We start from the raw sequence: 14,002 nt of genomic DNA, 5'->3' as shown, positions 1-14,002 counted from the left end.
TTCAGGTTTGTAAAAGTTTAGGGTACATATGAGTGGACACACACCTCCAGGTCCATCCCCAGGGGCCTCATTAACAGTGCTGAGCGAGACAAGAGCTCACTGTAGCCCAAGACAGCAAGAGACTATTGAGTGTACCAACAAAAGCCTCAAAGAGAACACACACACACAGCACAGGCACGGTGGACGCACAGGAACAAAGACGCTAAAATATAGAGCACAACTTCAATCTTTTATTCGATCACAACTTACAGCTTTATTTTTGTCCGGATGCTGGTCTGAGTCGCTGTTGTCCGCCATTAATCCCTCTGGGCTTTGGTCTTCCTCGTCCCACATTAAACAGAGCCACAACGATTGTACCGACTGTAGAGTTGAGGAGAAAAAAATACATCAACCATATAGTAGAGCTCACAATTACAACTCATAACATCTGAGATAACCGCTCAGAACTAACGCTTAAAACAATTTCCTCAGGTGATTGCACCCACTGCCGCAAAACCTGGAACCTTAATACGCAGGAACAACACACTGAGACAATCTGCAAGCGAATTTTCAGCACAGCATGGAAACTGTCTGCATGGAAAAGGCATCGTGATAAATATGACTTAGCCTTTTAATACACAATAGAGATGTGGGAAGCCTGGGGAGCCTATTCAAAAAGAGAGCATTACATTTAAAGAGAGAAACAAGGTAAAGAGAAGAACAAGCCAACGATGATAGCCGAAGCATATCCGCTGCAAATCATCTTTACCATGGTGAGCTTTAGATAGAAATCTGAATGCTGCTTGCTGCTTCTCTCAAGGCCAGCCAGTTTAAATAATCATGAGTGTGCCCGGGGGGACTCCTTGCTAAAGGAATGTATTTTCTAATTAGATAAAGCCACTTTTCCAATTTGCTAGCTACTTAACTATAAAGTATGGCACTGAGCAAAGCCTCAGAGCTGTCTTGAGATGTGGCCAATCCCCGTCCCATCCAAGGCTCACAATCATATCACTGGGGAAACAATGTATTTTGCATGGGCAATTGTTAACTATAAAGTCTGTGTTTGGACTCCAGAAACAACTGATGAGAATATCATTTTCATCTGAAGCCAAAACAGAATCAGATTGGCTTGAAGAGCCATTAGCGAACAGCGCGTGCACTTTGGTTAACAGCAAATAAACAGAGTAGGACAGTGAGTGATTTCTCCTCAATTTCTTTTAATCATTGTCATTTTTATTAAAAAATTAAATTAAAATGAGCCAAATTAGAAGCACAACTTTTTTCTAAGTAACACTTGTTGCTGGCTGGTGGTAAAGATGGCTTGACATTTAGTGTAAGGCCTAAAAAAAAGTACTTTTACTTTTATTATGTTCGATGACACATCCGTTTCTTGGTTTAGAATAATAAAAGTTTGCGGGTATGTCCATCGCAAGCAATATGAATCCTACACTGTGACAGACAACATATTAAAACATCCACGCATTTGTCTATAAATCTATTCATCCACTCCCACGCCAGAGCATTGCGCGATTGAAACTCCGATAGGAAGCATCCTACCTCGCCACCGCTGTGACATTGATGATCGGTGATGTGAGATCATCTCCTGTGTTGTGAGTACATCAGTAGAAAATGCTGTTTTTTTTTATACAGGAGAAAAAGTTACAGTTATTACAAATTGGGTGCTTGGGATGATCATGATCCATGTGATGATGTATGAAAGCGGTGAACCGGCATTTCAATGATGGTAGCTATTAGATCAAATTGAATGAAAATAGACTGAAAGTCTTCTAATGGTTTTGAGTTAAACTTCCCCCAAAGATATGATGAGAATCATGACTGTCGACCCATAATAGAATTAACACATAAAAAAATTAAATATACTCTGACTTGATTGGTTTCTTTTTTTTTTTTAATCGTGACAATTTCAGGCTCGACGAAGCTTATATTGGCCAATTTAGGCAGAGGTTAATAGGATCCTATCAGGGTTGGATTTTTCATTGGCCATAAAAACAAACGTCTTCCCATCTGTTCTGCTTATCTATCCATCTATCTGTCTCGATATCTTGCTATCTATCAGTTTGTTAAGAAACATTTGTGTCATCAGGCATGAGGACAAGCGTGAACACGGAGTGGTAGCTTCATTTCAAGGTTCATTGTTTCCGCTTAGACGTGAACTGCATGAACTTGTAGGTGCATTCATGGTCTAATTGGCAGTGAAGGATTGTGTTATTATTTATTTGTCTAGTTATTTGCCAGCTTAGACTTCTGGGGTCAATGAAGCAGAAAATTGCCGTGCAAATATATATTACACACCATACATGGTAGATTTGTTGTCTCCATAGAAACCGGTTTCCATTTTCTGTTGCTGAAGCAGACTGATTGATAAACTCTCTGTAAAAAAAAAAAAAAAAAAAAAATCATGTATAAATAAAAAGATGACACGTGGACATGTGATGCAGTGTTTACAGATTGACAGGAAAATACAGAAGGCTGTATTTACGTGAATGATAAATGAAGTAATGACCAGCAGAGGTGACATTTCAGCTGCAGCTGCTTTTCATGTGCATTTCATTCTCAACGCATATTGAGATGGTTGAACAAAGCAAATATGTACTTGATATGCTTCCAAGAGTAGCAGATAGAGTTTCATTCAAGTTGTGTTTTCATATGTATGCACTGGTCATCATATAACAAATATGAATTGATATCGAGATGCATGAGTGAACTGGAGAGACAGCAAAAAAGCGTTGTTCCAGAAGGCCCTGAGAACGTGGTGGAGAAAAGAATAAGCTGTTTTGTGTACAATGTGTAATACCCTCTCGTCAGAGTTTTAACATGGATTTCTTTCCTGGATATTATCACCATCCAGGTAGGTGCAGGAGCTCCTGTGTTTATCTTGATTGTCTTTTGACTGGCTGAAACCCACAAGCGTCCCGGAGTATCGGATAGATGTCTGCTCTGCAAATCCTCCATAAACCTTAATCCTTGTGTAGAATAAAACAGACGGATCCAAAAATGAAATGGTGGATGAGGAGTGATGATGAAACCCAGTCAGGGTATCTGCTCACAAGCTATTCATTTCCCAATCAGCCATCCTTAGCGTGCACTCAATCTGCCTCCATTACAGAGTAGACGTGTCCCCTTGTGCGTGGTGCTCCGGTGTCAATCCCATCTGACACGTTGCGCTTACCTTTGGTGTCACTGCAAAATGACAAATCTGCAACCCCAGTGGAACTTTTACCTGTGCTCATCATCGGCAGAAAATTGTCTTCTTTTCACTCCCCTAGCTCTATTTCATGCGGTCATTTGCAGGGCTGTAGGACACCGCCAGACCCTGTCAGCTCATTTCTGAGAGCTATTTAGGATTTTAATAGAAATGAGAATGATCACAGTAGATTGTTTCTGTGGAAAAAATACAAATGCAACATTGTGTTATTCTATTGACGTGTGTAAGTCTGACATGAGGTGTGTATATTTCAACAGTATATATCATATAGTATGCATAGGAAGAACATCTGACATCATGCAGAAGGGTGCAATATTATATTAATTATATTATATAGCATTACTAGTCTCCTGATCAAAACAGTCTGCTTAAAATACCATTAATAATGTAATTATTATTAATTATTATTAATATAATGTACACTGTTTCCGGAAGCCGCGAATGCCCAAATCTGTACTCAAGTCTTGTTTTCTCTCAGCCTATGAAGGTGCCTGTGACGGGGGGTTGCCGAGTTCTGAAGGCACATCACATTTCAGACCGCAGTTTAGCACGGAGGCCAGTATGTTCCCTTCTGGCCTGTTACGTTTTGTCAAGGCTCACTACGATTAGAACATGGATGCCGGATAGCCTTGTGGCCAGCCCAGGCAGAGTCAAATGAAGTTCAATGCCTGGCACCAGAGTCAACATCAGTTTACGGAGTTAGTTGTACACTGCCACTCAGTTCATATTTTATATTAGTTTTCTGTCAACAAATAATGCACTAATCCATCCTAAAGTTGTTCACAAACATTCAACACTAATCAGGTACGCCGCGGTGGGCATTTTGGAAAATTAAACACTCAGCTTAGCTTTTTGAAGTGGTAAATGTGTTGGGGTCTATTATGTTACTGTCAGGTTTTGTTATGTTCATCTCATTTTTACAATGACTGACAAAGAGTTTACATCTGCACGTGGACTGCTGTAGCAAATGTTCTGATAATTTAAACATCTCACCAGGCAGCCGCTGGAATCACAGACCGACAGTTTGCCCCTCCCGCCTCGGTTCTATCAGGGCCATCGTGTTCTGTCCACAGTGGCCTGAAATGGGGTAGCCACAGCTGTTTGGAACATATTGTAAATGAAACTTTAGAAAACATGCATGTGCATTGAATTCTTTAAAAAAAAAAAAAAAAAGTCTACAATAAAACCAAATATTTTATGTTTGTGTCAAACATTTTCTGCGAATTCAGAGCATCATCATTGAATGCTTTCAGCGAGAAGAAGGAAGAGAGCCTTGCCCATGGTAATATCAGAAGGCTGTTGTGTGGCTAATCAGACGGCTGTTGTGCGGCTAACAAATGAAAAAGTTTTTCTCACGGACAAGTTAAGGAAGAGTGGGCCGACTAATCACAAGCTACAGAGCCAGGCTGATACCCGCCATAGTTTCTAATAAACTTTGACTGCTACAAATTGCCTATTTTGTTATTTTATTTTAAAAATGGTTTAGGGAGAGCGTCAGTTTAATGTTACATCAATAGGTAATTCAACATTTTGTGCATAATCTCTTGTGCAAATGCAAACTTGTATTGCTACACACCATCTGTTGATCAATCTAAGCAACTGCCTTAGGGCAACGCAAGATAGTCAGGGCACTAAACGAAAACTTATTTGTCCAATACTTTGTTTTATGACCAAATAATGAAAGAGCTAATTACTGCGCTTTTTTGTTTAGTGCTAATTAACAGATGTTTGCACAGTTGCTCATTTAATGCCAGCAGAATGCATGAATGCAGAATATGAAAAGAAAACAATTTCCAAGCACAAGTCTTTAGTTTGTTGTCTGAAAGACGCTGAACAAACATGGCAATCAAAAGTGTGTGAAGAACAAAAGCCAAATCAAAATAGTGTCTGGCATCAATTCCAGTCCAAGTCACAATCTCCCGAATCCGCATCTCTTCTGAAGACTAATTCTGCATTATTTCAATCGGTCAATTTAGCGGCTGCTTTTATTAGGCACCAACACCGGACAATTAGTCGGTTTGCTTTTTCCATTGTCCAACCCTTCGTGGCTCCTGAATGTTCATCGCTAAAATAAATTAGAAAAAGAAGGGACAATAAGGTAGCTTCAACTCCATTCTGCTTCCATTTTCCTACCAATCGGATCAAACGTATTTTCCAGCGTTATAACGATACAAGTTCTCTGATAACTCCAAATTGGCCATAGTTGTGCATCAGATTCCGCTTAACTATTCCCTATACCACATTTCACAGTCGCTCTTTTGAGTAGCTTGGCATCAACCATAGCCATTCCACTTGTCGGGTGCCGCCAGCTGTCACGGCCGACTGTCGGATCAATCCAGTTTGTCTGGGAAGCTGAAAATGTACAGATCGTCCTTAGCGCAGTGTTTCCGACGCTTCCTCCATGTTCCTCGAGATCTACTTTGTTGTTAGCGCTCCTCTCAGAGGGGAACTGACTGTGACTGGGAAATCAGATAAATGTTTGATGGTTTCATCATATTATTGCATATACAAAAGAAATTGATAGAAAACTTGTATTGAATTCAAAAGTCAAGGATAATAACTTGCTGTAAAAAAGATTAATAAAAAGCTTAACATTATTTATCACGTATGAAATTCTGGTACACACACACACGATACGCTTTTGCAGGCCACATAAAACGACAGAGCGGTCCAGATTTGGCCCCCGGGCGTTGAGTTTGACACCACTGCATTGGATGTTTCAACCGGAAGAACGCCGCTATTAGGATTTTAGGACGAATGCCCAAAAGTACGTACATGCATAATGCGCTGAATACAGTGTGAAAGTCGAGTGCTGTGGAAGGAGAAAACAACTACAGTCTCAGTAAGTGCATCACTCAGCTAAGTGCTGATAGCCTTATCATTAGGCGCCACAGAAAGCTTACAGCCAAACGCTGCACATCAGTGCACCGCTGCTTTTGTTTTTGTCTGTGAAACAAAGTCACAGACCGACAGACAGAGATAGTCTGTAATGAGTTTTCTAAAAGCGTGATTTTTATGAATTCATCATAAAAAGAGTGAGTAAATGCAGGGACAGGGTGTTGTGTTTGAAATGAACGGCAGGAGGGTAAAAGGAGGATGGAGAGAAGGAAATTGTGGAGCCTCTGGTGATGATACGGCCGATAACAGAAGAAAGTGTGTGTTTGTGGGGGTGGAAGGTTACCGTGGCCATGTTGTAAAATAAAATTTGACATTGATGTACGAGTCTGAAGTTACAAAGACTGAACACACACACACACACACACAAAATATCTTAGTGCAGTTGAACCACAATGAGCTTCACAGGTCAGTTACTGCCTTTTGGGGAATTCACATCAATCTTACTCGCCAACCAAAACACCAAGAGATTAATTATTTAATGATCAGTCAATTCATTTTACAGTCAGGACAATATAATGACAATAGGCAAATCCAGAGGACACTTGTTACTGATATCTGTATTATTTTTCTATAAATGTTTTGTTTTTGTGCTTTTATGCTGAAAAGACAGTTCGAAGTGCGCATTAAAGGTGAGGACGGACTAATGAGAGCCTCTGAAAGATTCCAGCCCAGCCTTCCTGTGTGGAGTTTGCATGTTCTCCCCGTGCCTGTGTGGTTTTCCTACGAGTGCACCGGTTTCCTACCATGGCATGTTAGACCGGTTGACCACTCAAAATTGTTTGTAGGTGTGTTTGAGAGTGTGAAAGGTTGTTTGTCGATGTGTGGCATGCAATTGGCTGGTGACCGGTTCATGGTGTACTCAGCCTACCGCCCCAGGAATCAGTGTGTCAGGAGTGAAATTATAGCCACACTATATTCCTACTAGTCTATAAATTTCTTGGGGTTGAGTCCTTCATCACACACACAAGATATTTGGTCAGACCTTCTGACCCTGCAGAAGTGAGTTATTGGAGATTTGTCTTTTACGGATATTCATTCATGCTTGCTGCCAGGCTGCGACGTCCAATGACTAAAGCTCAACTTTTCACAACTGTTCATTTTTTTAGGGCCCCTGAAAATGGACGAAATGAAAGTGTACGCTTGGAACCAAAATGGCATTCAAACTGCACGTTCAAATCTTAATTACAGAAGCACCTCTAGGCAGCTTTCGGGTGATCAGGAGGTTACGCGCTCAAATGCAAGAAGATGTGTCTGATCTTAAGATACTTTGTGGACACATCACACTGGTGCAGAACCAACTGGCTTTGTCTGGATTATTTTTAGATTCATTATGTCTGATTACCGCCTAAACCCAGCAGTACTTTGAAAAGCTCACTCGGCGATCCATTAAATTAACCAAAGACCTTTTAAATGAAGCAAATCAAAAGAGCGAAACTAACAATTAGTACAGCTCTGAGAATAGTATCGGCTGAGCTAAGGCAAAATCACGGCACAGGCGATTGGGCCTTGAGGATGAAAAGTTTGGGAAAGTGAAGAAAAAAAAAAAAAATCCACAGAAACTTTCTTCAACTAAACCAAGGGAATATTGTCACTTCTATGTGCATGCTTATTTGAAGTCCAATATGTTTTAATATCGCTAATGTTAAACATAATAGCTGTTTGCTTCTTGTTTAGTTTGCTTCATCCTTTGATGAAACCGTTTTTAAATGAGCATGAGATATTTGATCCCGTGAGTTTAAAGAAATGTCTACCATGAGGTGGGTAAGAAATACATATATATTTTAAAAAAGTGTGCAAGCTGAAAACAAACAAAAAGAGCCTCGGTTGTCACCATTTCGACAGACATTGGGAAGAATTAGCCGCCAAAGCACTCAGGGGGAAACAAAAGCGAGTTAGAGTTGTTATTTTAATGATCTGAAGGCTACAGAAATTACTGACTTTTCTTGAAGCACTTTTACTGTAGTGACCTTCTGCTTCATTGTACAAACGCCTCCAAAGAAAAATGGCTGGAAGAGCAGATGAAATATTGGTTGGAAATTGTGCCCATAAGAGGACTGGCAGAGCCACGAAAAAAAAAAAAAAGGGTTGTTCATGCGCCTTGAATACAGTCGTATGCAAAAATGTGGGCACCCCTGATCATTTTCATGATTTTTCTTTATAAAATCATTGGTTGTTTGGATCAGCACTTTCAGTTAAATATATCATATAGCAGACAGTGATATTTGAGAAGTAAAATTTAGTTTATAGGATTTACAGAAAGTGTGTAATCATTACTTGAACAAAAGTAGACCGGTGCATAAATTTGGCCACCCCAACAGAAAAATCCTCCTATTGCAGAAATAACAGCCTTGAAACGCTTCTTATAGCTTCCAATGAGAGTCTGGATTCTGGTTGAAGGTATTTCTTTACAAAACATCTCCATCTACAGGTATTGAAGGTGGTCAGTTGCAAGTTGTTCTCCTCTTTGCATCTTCTCTGAAGAGTGGCAGCATGGAAAATGGTCAAAAATGCCTTCAACCTGAATCCAGACTCTCGTTGGAAGCTATAGGAAGTGCTTAGAGGCTGTTATTTTGGCAGAAGGAGGATCCACTAAATATTGATGTCATTTTTCTGTTGGGGTGCCCAGATGTATGCACCTTCCTATATTTGTTTAGGTAATTATTGGATAATTTCTGTAAATCCTATAAACTTCATTTCACTTCTCAAATATCACTGTGGTTGCTGCTATACGATATATTTAACTGAAATTGCTGAGCCGAACAACCAATGATTTATAAAGGAAAATCTTGAAAATGATCAGGGGTGCCCAAACTTTTGCATACGACTGTATTTGAAGTTCTGCCTCTCAGACACATACCAGTTAGATCTTTGGCCTCACCTATTGTGTGGTGAATAGGAATCATAAAAAGTCTCTTTTCTTGAGTGCATCGCATTCCAAATGTTTCCATACAGTAGACAGCTCAACTGCTGCTGATTTTCAGATTGTTCGGTCAGGCAACAAACCTGAAATGCTCATCCAAAGACAATTTGTGTTCAAAGCAATCTGCAATCAAAATGTTTTATTTCTCTTTGGGAGAGCTTTCCATCCATCCATTCTCTGCAGCATTTACATTCAGGCGGTGCGAGAGCGTAGGAGACGATGGCCACCAGCTATGGGCAAGCGAGAAACTCTGGACCGATCACCTGCCAATCACAGTAAATTATAGTTGGCAACATTCTGAAAACCACATGTCCAAATTTTGTCGTTTTTACAGTTAATGGAGTGGCCACATTTTGGCCATCCATCATTACATCAGGCCTTCTCCAAAATGTCACTTTGTCAACACTGAGCTGCATGTTATGCAATTCTTGAAACTTGTGATAGGTGGGAGAGGTTACCAATGTTCTGTTCCTATTTAAATGTCAAGTTGTCTTTCTTTGCATATTTATGCCGTGAAAGATGGGGAAAAGATCCTACATGAAGAAATGTGTTAGCCCATCCGAGTCATTAATTAAAGTTTTATTCAAGAGCTGTAATCTCTCTCGTTTCTTGAATACATGATCAGTCAAGCAAAAAAACAAAAAAACAACCACCGCGGAGCAAAAAAAAAAAAAAAATGGCTCATGAACATAAATATTCAGAGTGTCTGTGGCGTACTCATCAACATGGTATACCACTTAGAGACAATTTCAACACACTTATTACTCCCAAGTCACTGTGACAGACTCAGTCATTTGAACATGATGCGTATCTGCATTGCTGTAACATGCAAACCAGTGCCAAGGTCCATAAAGTATTCAAAATGTGATATTACACAAAGATTAAAAAAAGTTTGGTCCTGCAAAAGCATGCAGATAGACACTCGGCTCAGTTAGCAGGGTTGCTCCATTTTTATTTTTATTTTGTCAGCTCAAGCCCAAAATATAGATAGATGGTTACGACCCACAACACAATTCTTGACTTGACACAAAGTTTGGAAACGGCTGATGCGGTATATAGTATACAACTGCCAATGTCAGCTCTGTGAATAACTACTACACTGACAATGACACTGGATGCTGCAAAAGCACTTTTTGCTGGAAATATAATAACAATTCAAAGCCTTATAGAGAATACAGTACACTGGCCAGTCTCAGCAATATTTGACTTCTCACACTTTTCCCTCTTGCCTGCAAATGTTTTAAAATGTTGTGATTCACTCAGTTTGTCCGTCAGAGCCAATTCTTTAATCCTTTCCAGTTCCACCTAGTAAAAGTGACATAGCAACTGGATTGCGTAACCAAAAAACAGCCACAGGTAAGAAAATTTAAAAAAATGCAACTGTTTTATTTTGCCACAAAAACATGTTGCAATTGTCCAAAAGGAACAAAAAAGAAGGCAAACAAGGCACAAGGAATTAAAAAAATTCACAATCAACAAAGTCCACAAAACAGATTAAAAGTGGGACTCACCATGACGTGAACCATGACAACTGACAGCAAACACAAACGGAACTGAACTGAACTGAACTGTATGAAAGCAGGGAAGCTAAATACAAGCCATTTGACGAGACAACAAGAAACACCCCGCAAGTGGCTGAGGAAGCTGATTGGAAGACACAAAGAACCCGGGTGACAAGCTCAGGTGGAAATAAAATACCTAACCAACATGACCTGACATAAACCAGAAGAAAGCAAAATAACATGAAACAACCAAATTTGAATAAAAACACAGATCATGACAATGAGAATCATCTTAAAACCCAGAAATTGTTTTTGGGAGGGGTGAAAGGTCACACATGCATTTTTTTTATTGACTATTAATTTGGTCTGCAATTTGGTCTTCGCCAAATTTTGAATTGCAATGTGTCAACCCCTCAAGAGTACCGCCATAGTTGCCAAAGCTCACACGCTGCATAACAGTTTGTTTCGACAGCCTTGCTCAGCGGACTTTAAATATTTATTGGCATCCATAAACTCCCTGCTGCTACCTGACAACTATAAGGTTGTTTGTGGCTTTCATAAAAAGAACAACATAGCCAATATTTATATTATTAAAGTTTAGGTCCCATGAACTTTAAAAACCCATTTCTACATCACCATTATCAAACAAGCAAACAATCACTACAGTATGCGAGTTCAAAGCTCGACTTCCATGTCACCGGCACCTTTCCCAGCACTTTTGATTTACTTGCGTGTTTTTTATGAGAGCATCGTTGAAGATCACCTCTGAAAATGGAAGCTACTGGTGCATAGGCTATCAGGCTCTTCCGTGTGTACAGAGTTGTGGCATTTGGAAAAAGATGAGGTGGGGGGGGCGATAGTATGGAGGCAGGATGGGGGGTCAGTCGAGCGACAAACATACACCGGTGTACCGTGTGGCAACAAATTGCCTCGCTCCTTCCTGCTGCCTGGCGCAGGGACGGAGAAGCAACCTGTCAGTGAGTGAGGGGGCTGGCTGAATGACTTCACATCACCCTTTCAGCTCCAGCAACTTCCCATTTATATTGTAATGCAAATCCACGGCCTGTCCCAGATGGTGCTTTTCCAGCATCGTGGGTGCATAGAAATATGATTATTTATCTCAAGCACTTCTTTAATGTACCCTCCTCCACCCGCTGCTAGCTGTCCCCCGCACACTTCATTGGCACTACTTCAAAGTCTGAGCAGTCTGATGTTCATCTCCTTAATGGTTAACCTGAAGAAAAAAAAAAAAGAATAGGCGGAAGGTGTCAAAGAACCCAAGAGATTACAGGAAGGCATCAAAGTGCACAAGTCACAAAGCTGAGGAGCGGGGAGGTGGATTTGGTCGGTAATTTTCCCACCGTTAAGTGCACCCATGCTGAGAAAAATATCATCCACATGCACATCGATCATTTCAAAGCACAGTCAGTTCAGCAGCACTGTGTATCCCCAACTTCTGAGTAAAATCTCCTCGTGCTTGCATATTTGTGTCCAAGCCCATCCCACATTTCAAAAGCACAAGTGTTAGGTGTCTTGAAATCTTTATATTGAGTCCCTATGATTGTTTTCCGAAAGTATATCTGCCCTTGAGATTGACTGTCAACCAATCAAGAGTAAGTCCAAACTTGCACTGTCATGAACCTACCATGTTGTGTCACATGCTAAAATGCTAAAAGGTTGTGCAGAGGCTGTCAAAGTCTTTTTTATTCACTCTTGTGTTTTTAATCAAAGAAAGACAAAATTTGAATTGGCATCAGTTTTAAATCCCCCCTCTGAAGACAATAAAATAAAATACCGTGCTGCTATGCACAAATAAAATGAAAACTGCTAATTATATAAAGAATACACACACGATAAACAATGAATAATTAAAAAGGTCCCTCACTAAGCTTGATGAGCACCTGTTACTGTATTTTCTTACATTTAATACTTGATCCTTTTTGCTCTCATCGTCCACTTTTTCAAAGAAACCGATTGGTTGTTTGTTATTAAGCAAAATCAATTACCGTATTGGCCCGAATATAAGACAACCCTGATTATAAGACAACCCCCTCTTTTTCAAGGCTCAAGTTTGTAAAAAGTCTAGACCCCGAATGTAAGATGACCCCCCCACCCCCTTTTTCAGTTTTAAAAACCTCGTCTTATATTCGGGCCAATACGGTAAGTAAAAATCTCTCTTTCTCTCTCTCTCTCTCTCTCTCTCTCTCTCTCTCTCTCTCTCTCTCTCTCTCTCTCTCACTCTCTGCCGTCTCTCGGCCTAACTTCCATCCTCTCAGTGCAGTGAGCATCTTTATACAGTGTCACTCATAGCAGAGGAGAGCATAACATTGCCTCTAAAAAGACACTTTGCTACCTTAAAATCATTACCAAGCCAAATTCCAGGCTGCTCTCTTTAATGTGACAGCACTTTGTAGTAGTCACTCTTGAAGGCATCGGTCGTCAAAGCGAGATAATGCACAGCAGCGCAAACGGCATATCGCTCAGCTTCAGTACGTGAAAAACAGCCACATCCTCGGGGAGCGTGTGTGCAGTAATCAGCTGTGTGCTTTAAATTGTTCAATTATGCTGTCAGCACTTCCATATTTTTATCGCAGCACCTTAACAGGATCCTTTGCCTTCCTTAGAGGCCTTTAGGCTGCACTTGACATTTCCAACGCTGTGTAATTAGATCGCTATCGAGTGCCAGATCGACTTCACTGACTGTTGTCGCCTCATTATGCACTATGACAAGAATTTGTATACCTAATGTCACTTCATCTGACAATTAAAGTGACGGGGAGGAAAAGTGAGTATTTGTTGTTGGGGCACATGGACGGGTCAACAGTCATGAAATGATTTATTTTATTTTTTTTTGCTCAATTTGTTCAATGACCCTGCAGTGTTTGTTTGTTTTCAATATGTAGAATTTATACTTTAAGTTTGGTATGTGGAAAGAGCACGCACTCCCGGAAGAGCAAATTGCATTCAGTTTAACACTGTTGCATATTTTTTTTGATTAATGGTTTCTTTGAACTTGTAAAACTGCAATGAATGATGGATATTATCAGAGCTCATATGTGCACCGCGATGGAGGAAAATGACGGTCACAACTGCAACTCATCAGAAGGTTCACTGACCCATTACATCACCTCCTGAAAGCACAACTATTACAATCCATTTCAGCCCATTTCAGCAAAACAAATTGCTGAATAAATCACTGGCAATTGCGTTGGCTAAAAAAACACAACCCCTTTTTTTTTTTTTTTTCCTGTCCCTCCTTTAGTGCAAAATTCAAAGCAATATTGTGTTTGTCATGTTTGGCCTGTTGTCATTCCACATCACTCTCCAAACATTTTACCTGCCCACACAAAAAACTGTTTTGGACTTAAGCCTGGTTGGTCCCTACGGGTTCATGTTGCTCTCCATCTGTGCTGAAGGAAAAACCTAAGTGTGGCGATAACGGTGAAGTACTGGCAAAGTCAGGTTTTGGAGAGGTGA

At 40.3% G+C, this 14,002-nt stretch overlaps 1 long non-coding RNA gene across 3 annotated transcripts; it reads right to left on the bottom strand.

Moving 5' to 3' along the window:
* Positions 1-236: 236 nt before the first annotated feature.
* Positions 237-10,671, bottom strand: LOC125988209 (uncharacterized). Of its 3 annotated transcripts, XR_007488246.1 has the most exons (6): positions 10,535-10,671; positions 9,107-9,286; positions 4,199-4,302; positions 3,221-3,381; positions 2,293-2,368; positions 237-360 (listed from the first exon to the last, which is right to left on the bottom strand). It is a non-coding gene; the product is annotated as an uncharacterized lncRNA (long non-coding RNA). The 3 variants fall into 3 exon arrangements; XR_007488245.2 differs by lacking the exon at positions 237-360 and having other exon boundaries at positions 1,244-2,368; XR_007488247.2 differs by lacking the exons at positions 237-360; positions 2,293-2,368 and adding an exon at positions 2,390-2,963.
* Between the last annotated feature and the right edge of the window lie 3,331 nt (positions 10,672-14,002).

This window comes from Syngnathus scovelli, chromosome 2 (genome assembly GCF_024217435.2).
Source record: "Syngnathus scovelli strain Florida chromosome 2, RoL_Ssco_1.2, whole genome shotgun sequence".
NCBI classification, from domain to species: Eukaryota; Metazoa; Chordata; class Actinopteri; order Syngnathiformes; family Syngnathidae; genus Syngnathus; species Syngnathus scovelli.
This window is presented reverse-complemented; position numbering and strand designations above follow the sequence as displayed.